Source organism: Nanorana parkeri, unplaced genomic scaffold, assembly GCF_000935625.1.
Source record: "Nanorana parkeri isolate BGI_ZX_2015 unplaced genomic scaffold, ASM93562v1 scaffold243, whole genome shotgun sequence".
Classification (NCBI taxonomy): domain Eukaryota; kingdom Metazoa; phylum Chordata; class Amphibia; order Anura; family Dicroglossidae; genus Nanorana; species Nanorana parkeri.
The window spans coordinates 1,078,587-1,104,399 of record NW_017306511.1 but is presented as its reverse complement, the minus strand read 5'-3'; the positions used below and the strand labels follow the sequence as shown (position 1 = coordinate 1,104,399).

The window sequence follows — 25,813 nt, the reverse complement described above, 5'->3', positions numbered from 1 at the left end:
ATAGAACAGGGGAACAGCCATGAATAAACATGTTTATAAAGTTGTTTATAAACAAAAGTTGAAGAGTATTAGATAAGATTAACATTACAAACATTATTTACAGGCAATTAGAAAAGATTAATAAGGCCAGAGGTACCACGTTCTCAGATATCTTCCCACTGACTTTGAAAATAAACTTTTCAAAATGTTGGTGCTATTTGGGCATACTATTATTGTAGCTGCAATAAAGATATGGTAGTATCAACATTAGCTATGCAAGATCTACTAACTGAATTGACAGCCATTTAACACAGCCAGGAGCAACTGCAAGAAAACACATATCCTTCATGGTTAGGTACTACTGTTGACGTGTACCTGGGAAATGTAGGAAAGGCTGTAGTGGTTACCACTGCCCCAGCTACGTTAAAGGAAAGATCTCATTAATCAAAACAGCAATCCAGCTGGTAGCATATGAACACCTCACTACGTCAAAATAACACAAGGCGATATCAGAGACTGAGAAACACTGAATGTAATTCTGCTCTGTAACTGTAAAGCACTCTGTGCCTAACTGACACAATACACAGGGGGTAGGGAAAGCGCCACAAGCAGAGTATAATGGTCAACACCACATACCTTGATATGGTTGCCACTTATAAAGGGCATACTTGCACATGAAGATATCAGAAACTGAGATGCACTGGAATGGACTCCTGCTCTGAAACTGAACAGCACACTGCAACTAACTAACACAGTATGGAAATGTAGAGTTTAATTCTCAACATGACATATCAGGATATGGTTGCCCCTCACAGGGATATATTTACCAAGGTATACTTACAGGTGGAGAGAGCGGAAACTGTGTTACACCGTACTTCTACTTTAAAATGGGGAGCCCTCTGCAGATAACCACAACAGTACATAGTAGTAAGGAATGTGCCACTAGTAAAGGACAGTACCCGATGGTTAAGTTCCAGTCAACTCTTGTCCCCCATGGGGATTACCCACAATGGAGTCTTCAGAGATTGGTAGACATCAAAGACCGTGTCATAGCTCTTGGTATGTTAAGCACTCTGAGGCTAAGAAACCAGTACATTAAGTGTCTGGGAGTCCAGTGCCTGAAGGTCACATTATAGATATGTCCTACCATCTTCTTTTCAGCGGGGTCCAGTAAGGATTTCAAGGCATTGCTAAGGATTAGTCGGTACAGATAGCTGTGGTGGAGAGACTAGCTCAAACAGCTTAAACATATCTTGATCTAAGTAAAATTCATTTATGAAAATTGAGTGTGTTGATAGAAGAGAAAAGGAAGTTTAGCTCAGCAGAGCTCAGAAGGAAAGAGCATCCAACAATATGCTAGGACAGTAGCAAAAACGTAGGCAGCACAGCTGTGGGTGGGGTTTATAAGGGGGCTGGCCTTAAACTTTTGTTTGTTTGCAAGTATACACCTCCTAAAGGCAGCTGTGTATAACCCATACCTCAATGAATACTACTATTCCTGTGTCCCCCAATGGACAATAAATAAATAAATATTCGTATATATCAGAAATCAGCTGACCTTCACTAGAAGCGGCCTATAATGGCTTTAGCTGCTCTTCAGTCCTCTTCACTGACCCGGCAAGCCATAATGTCTGCACATGTCTAACTTTTCTCCACAGGCCCAAATGCAGTAGATGTCTTTTTTTAAAGGGGCACTCTTTCTTCCAATAACTACCAATGTAAGAGGTCAACTTATTTAGAGTAACATACTTCCACCCACTGACTTCCAATGTAAGGTAATATCTTTCTTCATGCTGGCTGCCAATATAAAGGGACCCTCTTCCTGTTGCTGGACCTCAATGTAAGAAAGGGCTAATATGCTAGTTGCCAGAGTCATGGAGCATTTATCTTCTGGGTGCCAATGTGGGGCATTTTTCCAATCGCTACCAATAATATCACTCTAGATTTAACTGCCTGCATTTCTTTCTTGTCATTATTGTATGTTTAGTGATAAGTACTGACAATAATTTTGTTTATAGAAGAATAAAAATCAGACCCACATGTCTTGGGGGACTGAATCGTGTATGAGAGGATTGTCAGTAGTTCTAGGCCTGGTTCTGTATCTAAAACAGAGGTGCCATCTTCTTGTATAGCCTTGTGAGTGGTTATTTATTTTTCTTAATAAAGATGTCAAACATTCTGCACAATGCTGGTGCACTCTGGCTCTATTTCAGATGGTAAATGTAACCCACTGATTTTAGATCCCACTGCTATTATGGACATATGTGAAAAATAATCTTCCTCTTACTTACTGCAATACAAGAACTTCAAAAGTGGTGCCTTATCAAATCAAGATATATGGGAATTATTAGAAACTACCAGGAAACATGAAAAAAGTTAGGTAAGTTGAGGCTTGCTGCCAGCTAGTCAGATTATGCCTTCGGTTTAGTCCAATTACATTATATTTAATATTTCATCATACAGAAATAAAAATAAAACCCAGAGGCAGGAGGCTCACACAGAGTTTTTGAATACTTAATAAATTTCCTTTTCCACTCTATGTAGTTTTGAGGGTCCATGCAACAAGCAGATGGCAGTAACACCATGCCAGGAATTTAAATCATCTATTAGACAGGAAAATATGTTTAAGAAATATTTGCGTTAACATTATCACAAGACAAAAGCGTGAAGGCCGAATAAATATAGCATGAAAATTAAGTTACACCTAAATGCAAAGGCAATTTTGTGAGTGAGTGACACAACCATGAATAGATATTTAATAAAGAGGTGTTCAACAGTTAAAGTGCTTAATTTACCATGATCTTAGGGAGCTTCACTGATAATGCCTAAGTGTATTTACGGGCAAAAATAAAACAAAAAAAGACAAACAGTACATTTCCTAAATACATCCTCATTCTCCCAAGTGTTGTCTCTTTAAAATGCAGTATGTACAGAAAAATAACTGATCTGTCAGAAATCCAGTGAGCTCCTAATATGTAAGGCAGAGCTGTACTGAATATATGTTTTATTATTCGGCCCTGGCATACACTTAAAATGTATATTTAAAGCCAAAACTTTTTTGGGAATGAGTAGGGTTTCTTTTCTGCTTCTGTGTTCAATTCTGGATGTTTCCTTTCACTTCCTGTGGTATAGACATAAAATGATGAGAGAGGAAATTTCTCCAAAGTAAGGTAAATCCTTATAGACAGTTGTCATAGCAACAAATGTCCCCTTCGGAAGATTATCCCTCAATCCATCTACATCATGAAGGCTACATGAACAGATTATGCATAGTAGAGTAAAGAAGCCCTAACTTAATCATGAAAGAAAATTGTTTATTCCTGGCTCATGATCAAGAGATTAGAGGCATTAAATAAGAACTTTGGTGTAAACAAACAATCCTACAATTTCTATTTGTAGGGCTTTCATTATACAGATGAAATGATACCCAAAACAGACTACATAATGAGTTGTGCCCACTCTATTTTTCTAAGCCAAACTCCATCCAAAAACTGCTATTTTGTTTTGGATAAAGTGGGGAACCACTAGAGCCAGGTATTTATAAATAGAAATATACATATAAGTGCATGCGCGCACACACACACACACACACACACACACACACACACACACTTATACATATAAACATATACACATACACAAATACCTACATACTGAAGATAGGCTTTAAAGGATAACTTCCCCTTTTAGAGAAGTTGATATGTGTTGGTGAATGAAAAAACAGGAGTGAGAGTCTAGCTTTTAAGCGACAGCTCTCTGTTAACCGGGGTATTCCAGAGAATCTCTGGAGTGGTCTGTAGAACAATGGAAGGATGACAACACCACAAAGTTTCAACAAGTCCAGGAAGACGTTTTTTCATCAAGCCATGTAAAATGAGAACCAACATGTTTTGGGGTTTAAAAAGCCCCCTTCATCAGGGCTTGCATTCTCACAGTGAATTAGAGTTAGAACTGCACAGCTGTTGTAACAAAATCTAGAGCACTAGGAGTTGGGTTACAGAATTCAAAGGACTGCTGGAGGCCGCTAAAAGTAAGGCTTACACATAGGTAAGACTGGGGCCTTGGCACACATGTGTACTATAAAAAGGAGCCAAGTGGCACATTGTCAGAGGAAAGATCGCTGAATCAGCGAGAAAGGTAAGTATTATTTTAAATTTTTTTAAAATGTGAAAATGTCCTTTATTGAAGCCCAGACTGAGCCATAGTGTATTGTTTGGTGCTCAGCCTTAAAAGGCTGTTGCTTTTCGACAAAAATAGTACATAGTGTCGTTTTTCTCTAAATTGTACTAATCCAACAGTCATCCATCAGTACCAATGCACTGGGAATACAATTACATTTGCAGAACATTCTAACATTTAAAATAAATCACTTATGTTTTTATTAAAACACCACAAAAAAACAAGGGCTATCGGAGACATTACACTGTGAACAGATTACTAAAGTGGCGTTTCTGATCTTACTATTTTTCATGCTAATGGGATTACAGCAGGAAAGTGCACTAGTTGATTTATTGCCTGCGACCGGCAGGTTTTATTAAAACATTAAGTGGCTACAACTATTTCAAGCATCACCTAAGCTTGCTTGAGTTCCATGGTACACTGATCTCTACAAGGATCCTGATTTTATTCCCATTAACACAACAGATGAACATTCCCATAGAGAAACCATATGGATTTCAGCTGCCCTGTCTGCGTCAAATATTTTATTTCAGGCAGCAGTGTCTTACAGAAACTGAACAGAGACATTCGGTGTGAAAATCAGCAGCTGGTCAGGGTAATCACTTAGAAAAACATGAGAACAATTTATCTTATGATAGTCACTTCTACTGAAACACATATTAGATGGGGGATCGCAGAGTTGTTAGCATTCATCAGACGGCAGAAAAGAGTCAAAGAAATAGATAATTGTTAAAGTCCCTAATGTATCTGAGATAGGTTAACCCTGATTCAAGAAGTTTAAAAGTTTGCATATCGTATTTGAACCTCTATGATATCATTCAGCACAATCTCTTTATGCTAGAAATGGAAATTGAGACCAATGAAAATCACAGGTTACTGGATGCTCATAAGTTTGGAGCTTTTTAGAATTGAAATGACAGGCAAAAAACTCTATTAGATGTGAATAAAAATAATACTGTGGTCCTGAGTAATTGTTTTCATAATTGCTCGCGAGGATTCAATTTTCTTACTTCTCCAATGATTAGTTTTCATTCGCAGAATCACTAAACGTATCTATCTCCAACTGTTCAGTTAAATGCACAAATGTGAAATAAGTGAAAGTGACATTACAGAGTGTCTGTCAGCCATGGTAAAAAAAAATCTCTAGCCTGTGATGTCTAATCATATTCATTTAGCTGGATGCATCTGCGATAAAAAAAAAAGTGAAAAATAAATCTGTACACATAATACACTTATATTTTCTCTGTGATTTCTAAATACATTTTTTTTTTAAATAGACTGCAGAAACCAATTATTAACCTTCACCAATTTTGTGGTAATATAAAATGTTTTCTCACATCTCAACATTGCATAATTTGATTAAAACCACTTTCTCTTCTGCTTACTGTCAGACAGGGACAAGGCGTATTCCATACCTACTAACTGTCCCTCATTTGGAACTAAATCCCCCTGTCCCTCTTTCCTCCACAGTTGTCCCGCTTTTTGGTCTGTGCAGATATCTATGAAAATGTTCCATTTAATTACAATTTACAATGAAAAAACCAGTAAAAAGGAAAAGTGATGGTGAAAGAAACAATTCTGGGTTTAATCAAACATTTTTGGCATACAAGTTCTTAAAGAGGAACTTAACCCATATCTTCAAAATAACAAAATACATCAATTATATCTTCAAAATAACAACAAACACACCTTTAGAAATGTTTAGTAATGACAAACAGATACTTCTAGATAATTGCCGGATTTTTATTCTTTGCATAACTTATTTTTATTTTCTTCCCCATTCTTCTTGCAGTGGCCATGTTAACAAAGGGAAGGTTACTAGATCTCTCTTTTTTTCTTGGATCTCTAGCACATGTGACTAGAACATGTGACCATGCACATCATCTCAGGGGAGGAAAAATCCTTTCCCTGAGATCTTATGAGATTACAGATGAGATTTGCCAGCAATGTTCTGCTGATGTAATCTTCCCAGGATGCAACGCTTTGGTACATTATATCAATTGTACCAGAACTGGACCAGGAAGTAGATGAACTCTACTTGTAAGTAAAGGAAAAACAAGTTTAACTGCGGCAGGGGTTTGTCCAGTGCCTAAATACATAGTGCTGGACAATGTCCAACTTTCTCAACTCCAAAAGTTGGCAGGTATGCTTAATGTTATTATGGGGAGAAGATGAAGCACCATCTATAACATGGGCCCTGGATTCCAAGGTGGCCTCCGCAGGTACTCAGGGATCCATACACAGATACAGATCCTAACACAAATACTTGCCAGCACCACATGTCAGTGCTGTTGCTTTCTAACATTTTAGGACAGATCATCTTCACTTTAAAGAGACACTGTCATCTTGCCCATTCTGGGCAATTTTACATTTTAAAATGTACACATTTGGTCAGATTAACTCAATCATTTTTATAAGTCAAGTCTTGTTAGTATACACCCAACAGACAGACATTACATCCAATTATTTAATAAGCCCATACATTGGAAAATGTATGTGGAGATATACGAGAGGTAAACAAAATGATAAAAAAGAGACTTAAATCAATGTAAAATTGCCATTGTTTGAAAGTAAGCAGTAAAGCTTTTATCGAAAGACTGCTTAAGCAGCATTTTTAGAGTATAGCAATAGTTCAGAATTTTTTTTGCCTCAGTTTTATTGTGTCTTAGTTGCCAGCAAAAGAAAACGCTGTTTAATGATGAGTTATTACAGGCAAATGTTAGAGTGACATCTATCACACTCAGCATCTGGTTGCATGACTCTATTTGTAATGTGGATTATCTACAAGTAGAACTAACACTAAACAAACATTACCATTTTGCATAGAGTAAGGGAGGGTTATAACCTGTCTATTTTTTTTTGCCATCTGTGTCCCATTGGGGAGATTTCCCTTTACTTCCTATCCCTTAGCCATTACAGGAAGCGAGAGGAAATCTCCCTCCAAAGTGTGTTACCACCAAGATCACCAGAACTAATGCATTTTAAAAGGAAATCTCTGTTGGGGATGCCAGGTATCAAAAAGACAGGTTGCAAGGAAAAATCTCATTTTTGGGAGACAGAAATAAAAGACCTGACCATAACTTATCCTAAAACAGTGTACTCTTGAGTTGGCATCCAAGAGACAAAACAGAAAGAAAACATTCTGAAATTTTGCTATATCCTAAAATGCTCCATAAACAGTAGTATTTACTTTACTGGCCGAAAATGCCTGTATTTCAATACTGTTCCTATCATGTTATTTACCTCAGGCTTGTAAACATGTAAATTATTTGCAATAGCAGTAGTGAATAATATGAATAACACAAATGCACTGTGGCATTTTATAGAAATATCTAATATAAGAGGAACTTATAAGTGAACATGTTCTGTCTTACAGGGAATATGTATTAAGCATAAAGGAGAACTATTTCCACTCATCCTCATAGTTAGAGCCGACCTGTGACAAAAAATGTGTCACACGTCGGATCTATCGATCAGGAAGTGAGCAGAAACATACGATCCACTCACTTCCCAATCGTCTCCTTGCAGTGATCGGTGACCGTCCGTCACCGCTCCCCACAGGGATTTCCCCCCCCCCTCCTTTAGATAGGCAGAGCCAGCTGTCATTCACGCAGCTGGGTGGATCTCGACAGCATTGTCGAGATCCGCCCCGGCTGCGTCGGTCTCAGTATACCGCAAGCTGTAGCTCGCGATATACTGAGGTTTCAGTCACAGGAAGAAGTTAGTATATGTCCTCCTGTGATCCTAAAGAGAACTATGGGGAAAAACACTTACCCCATAGTTCTCTTTTAAAGCATATGTCAAGGCAAAAAAAAACATTATATATAGTACATTTCTGCATATTAATATCCCTTTAAACACTACAATTTCAGAAAAATAACGGTTGATGTACCAGAATTAGATGTAAGTAGATGTAAAATAGATTAAACTTCTGTGTGTTATGAAAACAATTGTAAGCAGATGTGAAAAGGGCACCTTATTACTCATTAGAGGACCAACAAAAGGCCAAAGAGGCATGGGCTCAAACTCAAATATAAGACAAGATTTGTACATAACTTCAGTTGGATCTGTCTGCCTATAGACAATATGATTGTTTTCACATGTAGCTTTTATAGAGTAAATAAATCTTATTTATGCATTTTTATCATGTGCAGTTTGAACTGCCAAAGTCTGGAACAGGGTTATATGGGCCAGTTCTATGCTATACTGCGTACCTATTTCTGAAAGGGGAGTATAGAGATGCGAGTCTACACCAAGCTTTTACATAAACTGAAAGCAGAACTTGACCCACCAAATGAACTGTCTTCCAAAACAGTCATTTATAAGTCATGGAAACTGGCATGGTTATCAATGTTCTTATTTCTGCTCTCAACCAAACTTTTATGTCATAGCTGATCACATGTGCAGCACCATGCCAACTGCAATCCAAACAGAGGTTAAGATGGCACGTTCCTTAGCTGTAAAAGATAACAGGGTGTGGTTCCTCTTTAAATGTGGGGAAAGAATGCGGGGAGCATTTACAAAAACTAGTGCACACAGAATCTGGAGTAGCTGTGCATAGTAACCAATCAGCTTCTAGCTAAAGTTTGTTTAGTTAAGCTTTGAAAATGAAAGTTAGAAGCTGATTGGTTGTCATGCACAGCTGCTCCGGATTCTGTCTCCTCCAGAATGAGTCTCATGCATCATTATTCAGGCAGTGTACAGACCTCCCGCTGAAGAGGAGTCTGTAGAATGCATGTTCAGAACATTTTTCAGAGGGGGCTGTAAAAGCACGAAGAAATCTTCCCAGTGGAAATCTCAAAATGGTGGAATTAAAGGCAATTAAAAAAAGGTGTGATAGTGGGGGCGGGGAGTCACTAAGCTATTATAATTTTACTAAATCCTTTGCTGGAAAATGAACTCCTGGCAGATTTAACATACGCATACTGATGCAGCTATTTATTTAATAAGACATAATTTTTAAATGCAAACAGTGTAAATAGCTGGATTCAGCTTTGTATCAGCATCTTGCAATCACATGAACGAAGAGCTCAGACTGGAAAAGAGAAATGCAACCAATCTGTTGTGCTGCATTTTCCATGTGCTTGTAAGAAACATGCTGACAGAAGGAAGGTGCAGTGTGACAGAGAGATGAGCTCATCAGTCTGCTGTTTTTCTTTCACTGTCTACTTAAAAGCTAGAGGAGAAACACAACCTGTAAGTGCTACTTCAGGCCACCCTATTGCTACAGTACATCGTTTTAAACCAAACCAAACCATACAGGACGCTGAATATATACTCAATTTTGTGATGTCCGTGCCGCCAAGCATCACTCCAATCCTGAGAATTCTTCATGTGAAGTCTGCAGGAAAACCAATTCTTTAGAGAGTACTGATCTCCTGGGTCCCCTGCAGCTCTCACTAGTTCATCCTGGTATTACAGGATACGGTAGCAATGTGAAGGTTAGCAGGAGAAACCAGTGAGAGCTGTGGGGAACTCAAGAGATAAACACTCTCTGAAGTGTTGGTCTTCCTGCAGACTTCACATGAAAATGTCTATAAAAGCCACATGTAGCAGAATGATGTTCTTTAACTGCAGCACAGAAAAATCAGGTCTCCGGCCCAGACAACGCTTTTTAAAGCAGAACTCTGAGGAAAAATGTTCTCAACCCTTGCAGTGGGGCTACCCCGCACTGCAAGGGTTAAGTGCTCGATTTTGTCTTGGTTCAAAAATAACAAAGTTATACTCGCCAGATTCTCTGAACCAGCTTGCTCTTAGACTGCTTCCTTCCGCCTGTCTCCTCTCCCTGCAATGCAGCAATGGTATGTCCCTCGGCGTCCTCACATCCTATACGCTATGTATTGGACATAATGACTCACGGGACCTTGGACCACTCCAGTGGAGGGGGAGAGAGGCTGGAAGGACCAGTCTAACAAATAGCCAGCTCCACGGATCGGGGGAGTATAACATTTGATATTTTTGACCGCAGATGAGCCAGTAATTCTTTGCTGCGCTGGAGTAGCCCCACTGCAATAGTTAAGGCATTCCTTACCTGGAGTTCGACTTTAAATCTCAGATCTGGATGGATACCAATCCTTTAGCAGGTAAAACAGCTCCCATATATGCATTTTAGCTGTGTATCTCCAGGTTAAAATAAAACAACTACTTAACTGCTAGTTTTTGTCTAGGGTTATTGTGTAAAGCACTTTTACTTACCTGATCCCTGCTCCTGCAGGCCCCAAGACCAGGATCTGCAGCCTCTTCCCAGCTACACTCTGGTCAGAGGTCCAGTGATGTCATCATAGCCCTGCAGAATACGGGAAGATGCCGAGGGACTGTCCACAAGAGAGAGGTGACGCTGACTGCCAGGTAAACGGGGATCAGGCAAGTAAAAAAAAACTTCACACAGCTCCCTTAGACAATAATGAGCAGTTAACCCTTGCAGTGCAGAGGTAGCCCCACTGCAAGAGTGGTTGTTTTTTTTAAACGTGGAAATAGGTTTTTAAACATTTGCCTCTCAGGGATCTATACACACACACACCCACACACACACACAATAGGTTGGACTTGATGGACATGTGTCTTTATTCAACCTCAAATACTATGTAACTATGCCTGGAGTTATTATTATTACATAGTATTTATATAGCGCCAACAGTTTGCGCAGCGCTTTACAATGTAAGGAAGACATTACAATTCAAGACAGGATGGTAAGGAGGGCCCTGCCCCTGAGGGCTTACAATCTGAAAGAGGAGGGGGAAATGATACATGAGGAGGTAGCTGTGTGGGGATGAATTGTTTGAGAATGTGATGGTTCAGTGGTTAGGTTGAGGTGGGATAGGCTTCCCTGAAGAGAGGAGTCTTCAGGGAATGCCTAAAGACAGTCAGGGTGGGACAGGTTGGGGTAAAGAGTTCCAGAGGATGGGAGAGACTCTAGAGAAGTCCTGGAGGTGAGTATGGGAGGAGTTGACTAGGGAGCTGGAAAGTTCAGCTTTAAGCAAATTTAAACTTTATTCCAGTGTGGGCCAATCAGTAAACAAGAGCATCTGACTGGTTGCTACAAGCAAGCATTGTATATTTGAGATCATTTGATACATGTGGTCTGCAGATGCTGCTATAAAACACTTTCAATAAATAACTACAAGTCTTGGTAGGAAATCCAAGGGAAATGCCCTATGGCTACAAAAACAACCTACTTGCACTTTAATCAAATTTTAAGGCCACCATGCGTTGATACTGTCACACCACACAGTTATATGTGCAATAATTGCTCTATGGGTGGTAGATGAAAAATTGCACAGGAAGGTCGGTGTCGCCAGCAATAAAACATGCTGGGCTTTTTAGTATGATCTTCTAATCATCTCTACGAGGTGGAAAACAATAACTCAAAGTGATCCATTATTGCCACAAAGGAATTGATGGGGAGATAGGCTTACATGAACAGAATAGAGGATGTGCATGTTAGATCATTGAGGTGCTGTCAATTGGTTCCAAATAAAAAACATCCCCACATATCTGGGCAGATTTACAGCTATTATATTATCTTTGATTATCTGCTTATACTGTAGAGTAGGGATGCAAAGCTCTTTTCTCTTCTAGATGTTTCTAAACCATTTACATGAAATTGTATCACTAGGAGATTTGTTGACGGGACAGTAGTGCTGGTAATTAATCAGCGTACTTTGTCCCAACAGTGAAATTTTTGTTTTTCTACATCTACTTCTGCTCAGCGGGGAAAACAGTGCTGTGGATTGTCACGCTACTGTGCTTGAAGTCCCTAGGTTCATACCTGTTATTTGTCTGTGTGCAATGAATTGTCTAATTGTGTAAACAGGTGCTTTTTGTTGCTAAGTGATCATAATTAAAGTTCTTCTGGAAATGCTGCTAAGTGGCTGCACCTGCATGAAATGAACATGTCCGACACAATATGATCTGCAGATACAATACAAAGCCCAGCTTCACCAAGGGCCGCTGTGACATCTTACCAGAAGCACTTTTGTCAGAATGGATTAATAATAGCACAGTACAGTTTGCCAGACGAGGTCACCTTTTGTGTCTCTCCTTTCAGCTTGTGCTGTGTCCTGCCTTGTGTTACTCTTCACATTACAGAGATCTTATCGCCAAGGTTTGTATGCAAAATAGTTAATGTCGGCGTGCAATTAGCTGCATTTCCATATTTGACAATGTAATTACTAATTAGATTGAAAAACATTTGCCAGATGCTAAATATAAAGAGAGAAAAGTGGTTGGAAAAATGACAAGGGCACATATAAATGACATTATCAGAGACAAGGGGCCTGAAACCTCCACTTGCTATAGCACATTGTAAATGCTTTCATTTCCCTATCTAAAATGCAAATTGCAGTTGTCACACAAGCGAGTGGTCAAAATATCAAAAAATAAATGATCTTCTATTTGGCACTTGCCATTTTATGCTAGTCCTAGTGGCTTTCCTGTCAACATATAGGTTAACTGTTGAAGGCTGTTAAGATGCAGTGGACAGAAACACTCCAGTTTCACAATAGTACCTGAAAGTAGTCATTAGAATATGGGCTGGACTCAAGGACTCTGGTGGCTATTTTGTAAGAATCTCTGATGGAATTGACCACATAACTTCTCAACTGCCCAACCAGCATAGTAGCCAAAGGCCTCTACTAGTGTTATGCTGTAGAAAACATTAGAGCAGCTGGTGAGTCAACCCCTATTGTAACGGTAAAGGTTGCATTGACCAATCACAGCGTTCAATTGCTAGTGCTTACATGGTTGATCCCTCTCCTTAATCAACAGAGTAATTTCCACTGGATATGAGGCTTTCCCCCCCTTTCCTCACATGATCTCCTACCTGTCTCTCTATGTGCCCATACAAACAGAAGAAAAGCCGGCCACACACCAGAATCCACTGGGATGGGTTTTTGAATCTTGTACCACATTCACTGGTGTCCCGCCCAAGGTCAACCCCCTCTGACACGTTTCACCCAATTACGTGCTCAGTCATAGATCCTAATCATCTCTATGACTAAGCCTGTGATTGCGTGAAACATGTCAGAGGGGGCAGACATTGGGCAGGACACCACTGATGTGGTACAAGATTCAATAAACAATTCCAGAGGAATATGGTGTGCGGCTGGCTTTTCTTCTGTTTGTATGGTCTCATACTGGAGCAAGGATGTGCTCCCAGTTGCAAACACCTGGCTCATTCCTTCCCTGAACCGTGGAGAAGTGGTGCTTCTTTTGTGTCTTCCCTTGTCTCTCTATGTGACCTGTATATTAACCCTCGTTTGCGTGCTGGGAATTTTGGCTTTTGTACGGTGTAAAGCCCTTACAAGTGCACCTTGCTTTAACCACTTGCTGCCCGGAGCAATTCCGTAGGCTGGGTTCACACTTGGGCGTTCGTAATATGCGCGTTTGATGCGCGTTTTGGGTTGCACATTTTTACCGCGATTTGCGGTCAAAGAAACGTGCGACAAATGCGCATTTACGAGGTCTATCCGGCTGTATCCTAATGGATAAGCGTGGAAATACGCCCCAAAGAAGCTCCTGTACTTCTTTGGGCGTAGGGCGTTTTTCAGCGCGTTCTTACGCGCTTGAACACGCCCAGGTGGGAACCATGCCCATAGGAAATAATGGGATTTCACTTGCTGGGCGTTTTACAGCGCGTCGATCAGCGCTGTAAAGCGCCCAGGTGTGAACCAGGCCTTACTATTTGCACACACATGATAAAATCTGAATTTGTGACTGGAAAACAGCTTAAAACCCACAACAATTGTATATTTTCTGAAAGCAGAGGCCCTGTAGAATAAAAAAAGATGCTAGTTGCATTTTTTTATGTAGCATGGTATTTGCACAAATGTTAATTCAACCAGTATTTTTAGAATAAAATACACTAAATTAAAATGTAGTGCACAGAAACAATATAATGCACAATTTTTTGGTAAAATTTAAAAGATGGAGTCATGTCGGGTAAATTGATACCAAACATGTCAAGCCTTAAAATTGCTTGTGCCCGTAAAACCGCAAAAAAACTACAATATCCAAAATTTCCCATAGGTGACATTGTAAAGCTTTTACTGCTCATCACTTTAGTGTTACCAGTGACTGATGGCCCTAGAATTATTGCTCTCACTCATGGTTCATGGTGATATGCAACATGGGTGGCGCAATTTTTGTTTTTGCACGTAGACGCATCTGGTGCGTGTTTGCGTTGTATGAGCGTGCACGTGGGGGGCGGGGGACTTTAAAATATTTTTTTTCCTGCATTTTTGATTATTTTTTGGTAGGTTACTTTAATGTTTACACTTAACTTTGTTGCTTACAGACCCCCAAAAAAGCTCATGAAGCAGAGATTTGCTTCACCAGCTTCTTCTCCTGGCTCTAAGAGCCGGAGAATGTAAACAGTGACACCGGAAGTGATGTAATACACATCACTTCTGGGGCCAGTGATCGGAGTAGAGATCAGCAGCTAGAAGCCTACTGATCTCTCTTCGATTGAAGAGGAGAGACCCGCCGTGCCACTCCCGGGCCTGCATGGGGGACAACTGAGCCCGGAGAAGAAGGCAGCACTGGGGAGGCACAAAGCGCCACTTGGCACAAACGACCTGGCAGCTGTACAGCCATCGGATTGCTTGTACATGAACAGCAATTGCCTGCTGTTTAAAATGATACCAAGAACACGGCTGCAGCAAGTGGTTAAAGCTAGTTATGAATTGATAAGTGCGTTTGCCATTGTTGGATTTGGTGTGGGGACCCACTGGGGGCTTTAGGTGCCATTGTGATGTGCGGGGCTCCTGGTGTGTCCCTATGCCTAGTTTGGACTACCTCCTAGCCAACCTGCACCCAATTCATGATTTGCTATTTATGCTCCAAGATGGAGGCTCTCATAGATTAGGGTTAGGACCACACTACACAGAGAGGCCTTGACGAGGAATTGTGGCTTCCACATATTTTGCAAAAGTTGTGCAACTAAAAGCTCTGTTTTTAACCTTAAAGTTAGACAGTGTATTTTCTTGCAGGCTGGCTGGTGCATGTGCTGGGAAATTTTTGCTTTTCTATTGTGTAAAGCCTTTCACGAATATATTTCTATATTTCCAAAAAGTTGCTGAAAAAAGGTCACTTCGAGGTGTCTACTTTTCCAAAGGGGTCAATTCATACTGTTCTAGCATTTTTAAAATGTTTATATTATATTATAAATTATTATATTATATTTTTATATTTTTTGTGTCCTTTTCCCCTCTTTTAGTAAAAAATAAAAAAGCTGGTGGTTATTAAATACCAGCAAAAAAAAGTTATGCCTCAAAAAAAGGATATCAAATTAATTTAGGTACAGTGTTACATGACCAAGTAACAGTCAGTCAAACTATCACAGTACTGATAAGCTGAAAAATGGCCTGGTAATGAATAGGTATTACAGACTGGTACTTAAGTGGTTAAAAAGATGACACTAAATATTGTGAAAGGGTTCAATATTACCTTTACAGGTCTAAATAAGGCTAATACATTATTTATGTCAAAAACTACCTGTCAAAATGATCAGCAGATCCAGAGCTATAGAAAACTGGATTTCTCTGCACATCTCAAGGCAAGGTTTGAACATAATTTTAGGTGCTTATCTTACTATATCTGATGATTGTCTTGGCTTTTGCAACATTTTTCATAATTTCTCAATCTGAATTGGCCAGTTTTGTGACAGGTTTACTTTGAAGCTGAATAAAATAAGGTCGTCCTGACATACTACCCATGCTGATCCAAGAAAATCAAATCCCAGCCTTTTTTGCCTAATTTTAGTTTTGGATAGAAGGGAAACATGTCAGGATTTAGTTTTAATTTTGTGACCACTGGGGGGGGTTCCTTCACTTCCCGTATAGTCACCAGGACAGGACACAACTATATAACACAAAGGGCTGGGGAACACCATGCTGCAAGGGGGTGGCAGTCAGAGTTTTGAGCCGGCTTGAGCAAACTCAGGCAAACTATATTTGCACCAAGCTCAGCCTCATCTGTACTAAGGACTGGTAAGTTGCAATATTCAGATGACCCCGCTCGGAGCGCCGCACACCGAGCAGCAGTGACGCGACGCTCGGCGAGGTAAGTAAGATGACGCGCTGGCGCTGACTCGAGTATAAGCCGAGGGGGGCACTTTTCACCCAAAAAAATGGGCTGAAAATCTCGGCTTATACTCGAGTATATACGGTATTATTGTTTTTGGTTTTAACACAGTCTCCCATTGGGGCCATAGGAATAAGTGTATTATTGATTTATAGTGCCAAACACTGCCAGTCAACAAGAAATATTAGTTTTCATTAAGGTGCTTGGGAACTAGCAAGCTGAATACCAATTAGCCAGGTGTGTGTGGCATAAACATGCAGCTTTCCAATGCATAAGGGTTACAATGCATTAGTGCTGATAAATAAACTAGGAAAGCCCTTATCAGGGTCAGCATTCCTATGCCTGGTAGTGAATTCACAGGCTCTACACAGAGAGCATAGTGCAACAATAAACAGCAAACGCAGATTTGTCCAGCTATTGTGATGCACTCCCAGCATGTGTTTGTCCTCTAGTGTCTTCTGTGCCTTCAGGATACGATGCCTTCTTCACTATTTGGCTGACAGATGGCTGCAGTACATCCATAATAAAGATTGTTTCCCCTTACTTCACAAAAAGGCAAAATGTCATCTATCAGTTGCAACGGGCTTTGTCAACATGTTGTAAAATGTATTTATGTGATAATGATCACTTCCAAGCATTTATTACAGCAACCCCTACAAGATCCTACTTTTTTCAAGATATGATCAACACGATCACATTGTTGCTAAGGCCAGGCATAAATGGACCCAAAGATCAAAGACAAATGTATTACACTCGTCTAACAAAGCACACCTTTGTCTGGCAGATGTGAGCTTAATATCATTGGTGAGAAAGAGACAGTCCAAGCAACCAGTTTGTCATTCATTAAAAGATGGAGAAGCAGAGCATGTCCAATGCCATAGTTTAAAAAAAAAAAAAGGTGACTGGTCCTCTTAAACACCCCTCAAAATTTCTTCAACTATAATGGAAAGTGCCTGGAGGGAGGAAGAACTGTTGTTGTTACCCAGACATACCCAATAGTCCCTTTCAATGTGCCATTCTGTAGAATATTGACTGATTTTTTTATAAAAAGCAAGAACAGTTTTTCCTTCAAACCATTTTAATTATGAAACCAATACTCTGTGTTATCAGTAACAGCTAGACTTCAGATATTTTTTTTACTATAGGTTAGAAAATGAAAAGGGATCATTTGACTGGATGCTTTGGTAAACACGGAAACTAGTGTCTCAGCAACCAATGCATTCTATATAGCCTCTCAACTACAGAATCTGATGAAAACTAAACTAAAAAATTAGCACTGGGTCTTAACTTATTTAGAAGGTATATACCTCTCTCTTTGGGAATATTCTTTAAAGCCCAGTTGTTGAGGACTTATTGCAGCGATTCCCAGAGCACACACTTTTATAAAGCAATCCTATTTCAGAAATGTGATTTTTAATCATCTGTGAAGAATGTAGTTATTGCTCAATCTGTGCTGCACTCGGTCAGGACACATTGCTTTTCTCATGGAGTGTGGGAGATAATTGTTAGTGCTAGATATAATCTGGGTCTAACTACAAGAGAATTATTTATTTGGGGATAATAGATCTGCACTGGTTAAATTAGTTTTAACTACAGCATTTGATTAATGAGCAGAATTCAAGCAAGGACACGCCAAGACAGCGAGCGTGCGTAAAAAGGAAGACCTACATTTGGAGCTTGTTACAACTGCAGCATATGAGCATAACCGAATCCAATTAAACATGGCACATACTGTAATAACAGCAAGCGCAGTTTAAAACTATTACTTGAAAATGACTCATTTTTCACAGCTTAGATACCTCATGACACATTTCATGTTACCGATATAGGTCTTTGAAAAACTGTACAGGTATCTTAGTTTTAAGAATAACATTTATTATTTTTAGTTATCTTATCTTTATCTCCTAAAAACCCTTGTAACAACCTTTGTTAACCATTGTACGGTACAAAACAATCATTTACTAATTGTATGATAGCTTTCTAGGTATTCTTTTGTCACACCAAGCCCCCCTCCCGCTCCAACAAAGTCACAATGGTTAATGAAATTAGTTCAAAAAGATTACTGGATTATTCTACAAGTTATAACGAATCCCAGCCAAATATTTTGTGTTGATACAGCAGGGAAACATTAAACCTTATTCAGGTTTGTGTCCTCACTGGGAAAATACACAATTTGTCATTGAGACCAATGTCACCCAGACCAAATCTGAAATGTTTCAGTTGTCACAATGCATAACCGGAGGAGATATCTTTTAATCTGAACACCTGTTCTAGTAATAACTATCAAAAGCAGGATATCTGGTCAGTACTGTAATTGCCAGATACAATTACAGAGTTCAAAAAATTTACTTTTTTTTTTAGTATTTCTGCACATTTCTCAGCCTATAATAAAAAATAAAGCAAATTTTCACTTACAACAGTGTACCGACAAATGCCTTATACGCCCTTATGAAATATAAAACATTTTTAAGTATGCGAATTAAAGTTTTTGTCAAATTAACTTCGACGCTGCTAAATGTGGCCTGAGCATCAGGGGAATCAATGACCTCTGGTCATAAAAGGGTTAAAGGAAATTTGAGCTTACCATTCTGCTTTGTATTGCAGCTTTTAATGACCACTATTCTGCATGATGCATGCCTTTGGTAAGCTGTCTTTTAGAAAGCAGGCACCTCAGCTAATACTACCATCCCATGTGACTTCAGTGGGCCGACTGTCAGCAATTTATCAATATCAAACACACAAAAGAAGGCTGCTCTTGTATATACTAGAAAAAAGAACAAATGCAACTTGCACAATTTTACTGTAACCCAGTAAAGCTTTTGTGTTTAATACCTAACTCTGGGCTCCATGCTCACCCCAAAAGACCCCTTCTTAAAGGCCCTTGCAGCAGCATGTTTTTATTCTCATTTTTTTTACTTACCTTTTTTCTGACGTCTTTTGAACAGTCACATGACCTCTTAGGACTTCTCTTGGTGGTGGGCAGTCCTGAATGATGCAGACAGCAGGACTGTCAGGATGACATCAGTGTCACTCTTTGCACCATTCATCCTTGAAAACTAAGGACATCTTGTGGCAAAGAGGTACTGCAGGGGACAGCTCTGGATTAAAGGTAAGTATTGCAGACAAAGTGTCTTGTAAAAAAACAAAACTAAAACTGGCATTGGGTTTTAGCAAAGCAGTCATTCACACATGATTGGTGGCCTTGGGGACCAGCTGGGTTCCTGCTTTCATTTGTTTAGATGAATGGTTTCTGTGAATGGTTTCTGCAGCTCCACTTCTATGTGCCTCAGAAACCTGAACCATTTTTGATTTACAGACTGGCTAAATACCATGACAATATAGCCTGTTAACACCCTGGGCACTTGTGAATCATAGAGGCATCTTGTCTTAACAACTTCTTTAACATGTTGACTTGCAGAATAATGATCAGCCCACCATACTTTTTTCCCCCTTTTGGTAACAGCCACATCAAATATTTACTTAAAGGTTAGCAATTTGTGCTTGCAATGTTCTAATCCATTCAAATCTAAACAGTATTCCCCCCATGGAACAACATGAGGTAAAAACATCAACATTGTAATCATTAAAAAAAAAAAAGCCTGCAGGTGAAAAAAAACTACAGTGAATGTTATATTTCCACACGTTCAAGTCAGCATTTTCCTTTTAAATAATGCCATTTTTTAAGAAGTGCTTGCAAAAATGTACTGGAGCAAGACCAAAAATAGACTCCAGTGAAAACATTTTGATAAAAGCACTGAATACATTTAAAATGATGATGAAAACAATTTAATATTGTGCCTTGTAATGCAATTTCTATAGGAAAAAAAAAGGAAATAGAAAATCATGTGACTTTCCCTGGGCTCACAAATCCCAGGGGAGATAGTTTTGCAGAAAACCTTAAAATGATTACAGCACTGAAGAACTCACCATACTTTCATTTTATAGATTAAACAAAACAGTGGAATGAAAAAAAAAAAAGGATATTTTATTCTGTAAAAAGCAATAGATGTTCCTTCAAGGTGAAACGAATGGCAAAGCCTAATTCTTCACAGCGGGCCCCAGAAAATCCACTGGGCGATGATTTGCTGAAATATGCAGTGTATATTATCCTCCCTCAATGGGAGTAACAAGCTTTGTATCTCCTAGCAGTAAGTACAAAACAATAATATATGGATGGTTGTTGGAAATAGAAGTACAGTACCTGTTTCCTTAGTTTGTCTTCACAGTCTTCACATTCCAAACGTTTACTTATCCTGTTAGATAAAACACTTATGTCAGAGAAGGAATCTTAAAAGTGGACAAAGAATAATCACAGAATACAGTTACATCTACATTCTAAATGCCACAGTAAATTGTAAATCTTCTTTAATTACAAGATTAGATGATTATATTCATAAGATTAATGAATGATTAAGGAAATGCCCATTTGAAAATCACAGGAATGTACAGTATATGCAGTCAGATAGAACATGTTCGAACAGCCTCCATTTTCATACAGTCCTATCTCCACATTCCTGTTACAGCAGTTGTTCAGAAAGTCCAAATGCGACTGTGCAGACCAATAGGGACCACAGTTAGAACCATTGATTCCAGCAATTAGCAAATATACAACTTTTCTTCCTCTGCAATACTAGTCTGCATGGGCTTTAGGCAATGTAAACAACTTTATAAAAACACATTCTTTAGCAGCTGATACACCACTTTATAAAACACTGGCTTTGCCACATCTTGAGTATGCAGTTCAATTTTGGTCACCAGTCCTCAGGAAGGATGTCCTTGAACTGGAGAAAGTTCAAAGAAGGGAAACAACATTATTAAAGAAGAACTCCAGTTATTTAAAAAGTTAACTCTTGCAGTGGTGCTACCCCCTGCACAACAAAGGTGTACTGCTCATTTTTCTTTAGGGTCCAGAATACAAAAATATTCTCACTTGATCCTCAGTCCTGCGGTGGTGCTCACCTCTCTCTCCCTCCGCTCCAGGTATGGTACATCCCTCGGTGTCCCCACATATAATGGAGGTGAATGGACTGCACTAGACGTGATGGCGTCAGCGGGGTTCAGACCACCGAAGGTCAGGGAAGAAGAGGCTGCAGCGACTGGTCTAGCAGCTAAGCGGGATTGAGGATCAGGTGAGCATAATTTTTTCTTCTTTTGAATTTGAGATGCTTTGAGACCCTAAACCAAAACCAGCAGTTAACCTTTACAGCGTGGGAATGTCTGGGACCCAGGAGGCCGACAGACGCCCCCACTATTCAAACTGGGCATATCCCTGTAAAGTAAAGAAAGCTTGTTCCCAGATTTAGTGTGCTTGAAAGGCCAGGACTTGCAACAAAACTGAGGGCCAGGCTTGGGCTCTAAAGCCTGGGAGGGACAAAACTTTCCTTAAAAGGAGGGAGCAGAGGATATTGCTGCTGGAGGCTTGGACTTCTTCTTCTGTGGTAAGAAGGTGCTCTTGCCCCCTATTCCAAGGATTCAACAAACATGCTATGTTCAAAGTGCTTCTTGCAAGGAAGCTCCGCAGACCAGCATTTAAGTCACCCGATCTATTGCATGTGGATAGGCAGGAGACCAATCCTTGAGATTTATTGTTTCTGAGGGTATCTGCCAGGCCACCAATGCAGTAAGGTAGCAGAAAAGAGTTCTAGCTGGTTTAGAGGGGCAGGGTCCACCAAGATAGACTCAGGCTCCCTAACCATAGCTTTTGCCCACGCAGATGAGGGCTAACACACCACCATAGAGGAAACAGTAGGTTGCATATCAGGGCCTGCAAGGGTAAATAGGATCTTGAAGAGGGTTTTTAACATCTTGTCCACATGGACCTTGAAAAGAGGAGAATTATCTTCAGCAGGGAGGTAGCCAAACATCTGTCTTTCAGCAGTGGTGAAACTACAAATCCTTAAAGGAATTGCAAAGCATGACTTCCAGAGCCAAAAGCATTATGAGATTTGTAGTATCACTATACCTAGAATGTTTGGTTACCCCTGCTCTATAGGGACCATTAAAGTTTTGTTAAAAAAGGTGCTATCTCTGTCATAAATCTAGCTATTCCTTTTTGAAGGAAATCCTCATTTTTTTCAGGGTGATCAAAGCCATTGTACAACACTGGCTATAAAAGCACACGTACAGGGAAGGTTTTGGCAGGTTTGGACAACAACCTTTGCCAATGTTCCATATCTTCATTTCAGCAGGGTATAAGTACAGTTTGCCAAAGGGAAACATGATCCAGATTGCAGTTGATGATCCAGATAGCAGTGGCTTTGAGAAGCTTAAAGGAAACTTGCTAGAAGAGTCTTGAGAAGAAAAATGCATAAAAGGATGTGCTCCCCTCAGAACAGAGAGAAGGCATCCATCACCTACGGACACTAGCAAAAAAACTGAGGCAGGCTGGGAGTGGTTATATAGGGCTGTCCTTAATGCTTGGATTTGCCAATGTCCAATCACCTGAAGGTGGCTCCATAACCCATTGGTTCCAGAATTAACTTCCTGCGTTCCGTCATGCACAATTAAAAGAGAACTATGGGCCGGTCTTTTTGGCCATATTTCTCTATGGGATCACAGGAGGATATATACTATGTCCTCCTGTGATCCAAAACCCAGCATATAGCAGCCTATTGCCCACTATATGCTGACAGCGCAGAGCTGCGCTGCAGCAGGGAAGGATCTTGATAATCGTCAGGATCCACCCCACCACCTGATTGACAGCTGGCTCTGCCTCTCTGGAGTCAGTGCTGGAGGAACAGATAGGGGAGGGGGAATGCCCGGAAGTAGGGAAATTAGCAATCGGCAGTATGTAATAGCTCAGTTGTCAATCTATAGAGCCGATGTGTGACAGCATCAGCGTCACACATTGGATCTAATTATGGGGAAGAGTGTATTTCACTCTCCCCATAATTATCCTTTAAGAAATATAATTATTTATGATATATCCCCTAACCAATTAAAATGCATACTAACTAGATCTAACAAAGTCAATGCAAAAGGTGTCTAACTGCTGTCATGCTTGTCACTCTTATCTCGGTTACCTTTATTTAACATATAAGAATGTAAGTGAATTGCGTTTTTTACATATATTCTTGCTTATGCGCTTTGAAATGAAAGGGAAATTCATCCAACAGATGCAGATGTTCTTAAAATGCACAGAAACACAGCACATGAATTTTCATGCGTTTACCGTTCAGCACAATGAGCCTAATGACAATATATAAAGATAATGAGCTAATACACAAAAAAAGCTACACGTCATATTTGGATAAAAAGGTGAGCTGAAGCACATGGAGGTGAACTATCTCCCTAGCAATGAAAAGGATTTGTACTTGTAAAGCATTTGAATGCAGTAAAATATAGAAGAGACAGACATGAATGTTTTTTTTCATTATATAAAACATGTATTTATAAACTTGTATAGAACAGCGGATGAAATAAAAAAGACAAAAATGAAAATATGAAAAGGTAAACGGCAAATGCTGTACACACTGCATTGCAACAAGTTGCTCAATGACAAGTGGCCTGATTCTTTTCTAGCAAGGCAGGAACCGACAGCATTATCATGAAGGTATTACAATGGAAAATACTAATTTAACAGTCAGATATGATGAAAGCTCTGCACCTATTACATTAGTGTATGTCTTACCTCCAGCACTGCCAAGAACACTAATCCTCAGAATGTAAATATTCATAGCCAGTCGCATACAAAAAAGAGACAGATAAAAGCATGCGTCCCTTTAAGCTAAGTAAAATGTAAAGCGTTATATGCCAGGGTTGAAGCTATTAGTGAGATCAATATTTCTTCTACCGCCTTAATAAATCATTATATTACAGCACTAATGCTGGATGAGAATATCCCTGCTAACCAGGCAAAGCTTCCATATCAGAAAGAAAGGCAACATTTAAATTACAAAAGCCTAATTGGCGTACAAAAAGGAATTGCAAGATACTGTTTTGTGTGTTGCTCGACATGCAACTTCTTCAAATCAATACTGAAGGAAAGAGAGAGAAAAGGGCTTGTTCTGAAAGTGTATTCTGCCCTGAGCCTGTGATACACAAACATGAAGAGACAAAGCTATACACCTCTAATCATGGTGAAAATTATTATCCTGAGGTAAGATGCATTCCACTCCACAACACTCAATACATTTAGTTCTCAAGCCTGGATAAATGTTAAGAGACATATTTTACAACAAGACGTGCATCCCCAGTGAAACACAATTTCCACATATTGATGTCTTGATGCAAATAACAGTGCTTGGCTATATCATGTGCATATATATTTGTTCGCTTTGGCTACTATTGCTTAGCTTTCTTTTACAGCCACTTTGCAAATTTTTTTTAGACCTGCCACTGCATGCAAATATAAGGCCTGCAAATGAACACACCAAGCATTTTAAATACTAATAATTCAGCTACAGATGGATTAGGCTCTTATATTCATTATGGATATTGGATGAGCACTCTCATCGCCAGAGGCTCTGTAAAAGATAAGCTGCTTGTGGCTAATTTGATAGACCAAAACCTACCCCAAATTGGAAATGGGCTCATCCTTAAAGGAACCCATCGAGTTTAGATGATGATGGTCATTCATTAGGAAAATATGAACATCTGTGAATTATGACACTTTAAGGGTGGTATATGTTCAAAGCCAACAAAAACAGACTTGCCGCCTTGATTCACAAAGGAATACGTTTCTTGGGGATAAATAGGATAAAGCAAAAAAATTGCTTCACAAATTAGGACTTGCAGGTGATGTGACCAATCGGGTTGCTAATAGCAGCACAGGAGTTTCTTCCTTCTGATTGGCTGGGTTCAAAGTCTTATGGAGCAGGAAATGGAAGTGGAAGGAAGAGACAGAACGATGTGAGGCAGCCTGCATCCTCAGAAGTTTCCCTACGTTATGTTACAAAACATTTATTCTTACCCATATTTTTAGTAAAACATAAAAGTCGGGGTCACGTCGGGTAAATAGACACCAAACATGTCAAGCCTTGAAATTGCGTGCGCCCGCAAAATCGCGAAAAATGCCCATAGGCGTCGATTAAAACACTTTTACTGCTCATCAGTTTAGTGTTATCAGTGATTAATGGCTCTAAAACTATTGCTCTTGCGGCGATATATGTAACATGTGCGGCACAATAAGCACAATCGTCGTTTTCGCGCGTAGGCGCACTTGACGCATATATGCGTGTGTATGTGGGGGGCGGGGACTTAAAAAAATGTTTTTTATGCTTCTTTAATTTTTGTACGATTCTTCAATTTTTATATTACTTTTTTTTTGTTTTTGTTTTTTACAAACAACTTTATTGCTATTACATGGGGGGCTAAGAAGCCCCCTATGTGATAGCCAATTTACATGACAGGTCCTCTTTATGGAGACATCAGGGGTCTCCAAGACCCCTAATGTCACCTAGGGACCCCCAGAGAAGCTGATGAAGCAGAGATCTGCTACATCAGCTTCTGTAGCTGGAGAGTGACACTGAATGCAGGAAGTGATGTAATATACATCACTTTCTGCATTAGGGGACTGAGGGGAGATCAAAGGGAGTTCGTATACTGAACTCCCTTTGATCTCCTGTCACAGAGC

The 25,813-nt window shown here is 39.7% G+C and overlaps 1 protein-coding gene across 1 annotated transcript in view; it reads right to left on the bottom strand.

Annotated features, from left to right (window-relative positions):
- Positions 1-25,813, bottom strand: part of ENOX1 (ecto-NOX disulfide-thiol exchanger 1) — a 367,040-nt gene that overhangs the window by 261,155 nt on the left and 80,072 nt on the right. Inside the window, exon 3 of the mRNA XM_018556618.1 lies at positions 20,441-20,492. The gene's annotated coding sequence lies outside the window, so the exon portion shown is untranslated. The remainder of the gene's footprint in view (positions 1-20,440; positions 20,493-25,813) is intronic.